This window comes from Topomyia yanbarensis, chromosome 2 (assembly GCF_030247195.1).
Source record: "Topomyia yanbarensis strain Yona2022 chromosome 2, ASM3024719v1, whole genome shotgun sequence".
Classification (NCBI taxonomy): domain Eukaryota; kingdom Metazoa; phylum Arthropoda; class Insecta; order Diptera; family Culicidae; genus Topomyia; species Topomyia yanbarensis.
Genome location: NC_080671.1, coordinates 385424934 through 385428475, shown reverse-complemented (window position 1 = coordinate 385428475; position 3542 = coordinate 385424934). Strand labels below are relative to the sequence as shown.

Genomic DNA, 3542 nt, shown 5'->3' with positions numbered 1-3542 from the left:
TGATCTGCCGTTCGCTTGGTTTGAGCTTTTAGAGTGGAGGAGGGGGTACTTAGGTGATCAGGTATTCGGTATTCGGTATTCGGATTGTTGGACTCTTATACTCAATACTGTGATTTGATTTTGTTCAGTTTTGAAATAGAAGGTTACTAAATGTGTGAATTAGCAGAGATGTCACGAAAGTCTTGTTTTTATTTTCTCATGTTTCGGTAATTAAAAACTCCTGGAACTTCGTATAGGCCAACATTAGAGGACAGAAGAGAAGCTCCCTCAAAATACTCCAAAATTCTTGATTACTCAAGCCAGTGGAATAGAATGTCTTATTCGGAATTTCCTGACTTGCTCGCTTCGAGCAGACGCGCAATAATTGCCTCGAATGTAAACAAGTTTTTCTCCGTCGATGTCGTCGCCGTTCCCGGTGATGACGACGACGTGATTCTCAATACAAAACAACGTGCCGAGAGAGAGAAGCGAATGTAAGAATAATTTCGATTGCCTGTAAAAAAAACCCGTCAGGCTTCTACTACGCCAGTAGCGGTCCTGTCCGGGATGGTTCGTGCCAACCACGCGACGATGTCGTCAGTTCGATAGATCGAAGTAAACATGAGAAATGCGTCACCACTCATCAGCTCTTTCCCGTGTTTTTCTGCGGGTTATTCATATGACGATAAACAAGGCTATTTATTCTACAGCCGAGATGCGTCATTCCATATTCCATACAGTCACCATAGTGAGGATGTACAATTTAACCGTGAAATGAATTACCGCGAAGCTGGAGACAAGTGGTTACACAGATGGAGATAACATTCTGCTTAGTAACATGTCACTATATTTCGATACGTTCATTACTTTTGAACTTTTTTCTTATGAATAGGTAGATGATTGAGTCGCTTATGTCATATTGAATAGCCAAGACTCCAACCAAGCGGCTCAATGGTCTAGGGGTATGATTCTCGCTTTGGGTGCGAGAGGTCCCGGGTTCAAATCCCGGTTGAGCCCGAATGAGCTTTTTTGGACACATTAAATTTCAACAAAGAATCGTTCCTTTCTCACCAACAAATAGTGATTAATTAGGAGAATAGTTATTCGCCTGGATTTAAGCATATTAGGATAGCCATATTTTAATAATTATGTACACTGAAACCTCCATTTACGAACTTTTTTTTACGTAATATTCTATTTACGTAACTTTTTTTTACGAACGAAAAAACGAGCTTTTTTTTGGAAAGTTTGAGTTCCTACATTACTAATATAAGTTGGGTATTTTCAAAATGTTTCGATGAGTGCATGACGGAATCCGATGTCTTGAACCGTTTTGGAATCCAAAATGGCAACTTCCGATTTAGGAAATTCTTTATAACCTCAACAATATGAGTATTTTCGGAATTGAGTTGACTAGTGAATGACGGAAATCGATGTCTTGAGCCATTTTGGAATCCAAAATGGCAACTTCCGGTTTAGATAAATTCTCTATAACCTCAAGAATATTGGTATTTTTGGAATGGGGTTGACGAGCGCATAACGAAAATCGATGTCTTGAACTATTTAAGAATCCAAGATGGCGACTTCCGGTTTAGATAAATTCTCTATAACCTCAACAATATGGATATTTTCGTGATAGGGTTAACGAGTGCATAACGGAAATAGAATCCATATTGTTAGTTATCAAGAATATTGCTCAACCGACAATCGTCATATTGGACTTGGAAAAGGTTCCCATTGTCCATTTTCAGCATCTAATTGGCAAGCCCGTTCCAAAAATACTCATATTGCAAGGGTTATCGAGAATATTGCTAAACCAACGAATATTAATACGAATGTGAAGCTAACTTTTTTTACGAACTAAATCCCAAATAACGAACACTTTTTTTACGGACTAATTCAATTTACGAACCCCCGGTTTGGTTCGTAAATGAAGGTTTCAGTGAACAATGATTTTATTAGCGACACGGTTTATTTTTGGCTGACAACATCGGGGTGTTTTTCTCATTCCTAGCAAAACCACAAAATATTTCCTTGTTTTCTAAACCTAACTTAATATTCATATCTTGTTATTTTGAATAATTTTTTAAGGTTTTCGTCCCGTGCAAAGATCTTTTTTTATTTTGGCATATATTGCATTCATAATATAATAAAACCGATTTAATCCACCTAGCAGTGAGATGAGACATTTCTTACACATTTCACTATTGGATTAGTTTGCAAAACTCACGAGAAGTAGGCACCCAATTAGAGGTGGGATGAAAACAGTTTCTAGTCTTGCACGAATAAAATATCGAATAAACTGAATAAATTATAGAAATCAACACAACGACCGAAATAAAAAAGTAAAGCAAAAAATGAAATAATAGGTTTTTAAATTTATGAAATGATTAGAAAAATTAATATAAATCAAAATTATTAAAACCACCATCAATCAAATTAGATTAGGTTATTAAATAAAAATTAAGATTATATTTAGAAATAGTTATAAGATTAATAGAATAAATTGACTCATACTAACAAATTGAATGAAATAAAACGAACGACAAATGAGTCAAATGAATCAAATGAATCAAATGAATCAAATGAATCAAATGAATCAAATGAATCAAATGAATCAAATGAATCAAATGAATCAAATGAATCAAAAGAATCAAATGAATCAAATGAATCAAATGAATCAAATGAATCAAATGAATCACAAGAATCACACGAATCAAATGAAATGCATAAATAAAACAAACGAATCAAATAAACAAAATGAACTGAAGTGATAAAATGAATAAAAAGAAGAAAATGAGCAGAATAGAATGCATTGATAAAAATGAAAAATTAAACAATGGTAAAAGGTTATAAATTAATATAAAGAAATAAGGCCATTGCAAATCTTTTTTAAAAATTATGTCACCCCCCCCCCCCTTCAAAATCGCTGAAAAAAATCAGGGGGCAAATAAATTTTTTAAAATAACCAAAATTCGAAAAATTTTCACGTTTTATAGAACAACAATAACTTCCATAGAGTTTTGCTTTTCGTAACTGAAAACTATTATGGTAGTTTTAGAAATTACCATCCCATGATAATTTTTATTTTGACCATTCTCGGGTAAATGTGAAGTTTAAATGAGATCATCGATCCAGTCCAACATCAAATGGAACGTTTGCTGGTCGCGGAAGGAAGGACCCATCTGTGTATTATCAAACAAACATCTCATGGAAAGGCTAATACAGACCGACTTCTGAATCGATTCCATTTTAAACGCAACAGTCGATAGAGACATAATCGATCGTTGCATTCGAAAATAATTTCGATAAAGAAACAATCTGAATTCAAATCAGACTCCTGGAGATTTATATGTGGTTCAATATTCAATATACATGAGCTTTACCCAAAGGTTTTTGACATTTAAAGATTTCATATGGGATCGTAGTATTCATACCGTATTTCCGCAGCCATATGTGCGATTCTTATGAACTTGATCAGATCAAAATCTGCTACCAAACCTTCCATTTAAGGCTAAGCTTGTGAAAATCGAATAAGCCGTTTTCGAAGAAGCCGAAGAGAC

At 34.5% G+C, this 3542-nt stretch overlaps 1 non-coding gene across 1 annotated transcript; it reads left to right on the top strand.

Annotated features, from left to right (window-relative positions):
- The first annotated feature begins 924 nt into the window (after positions 1 to 924).
- Positions 925 to 996, top strand: Trnap-ugg (transfer RNA proline (anticodon UGG)). The gene has a single exon. It is a non-coding gene; the product is annotated as a tRNA-Pro (tRNA).
- Positions 997 to 3542: the final 2546 nt, after the last annotated feature.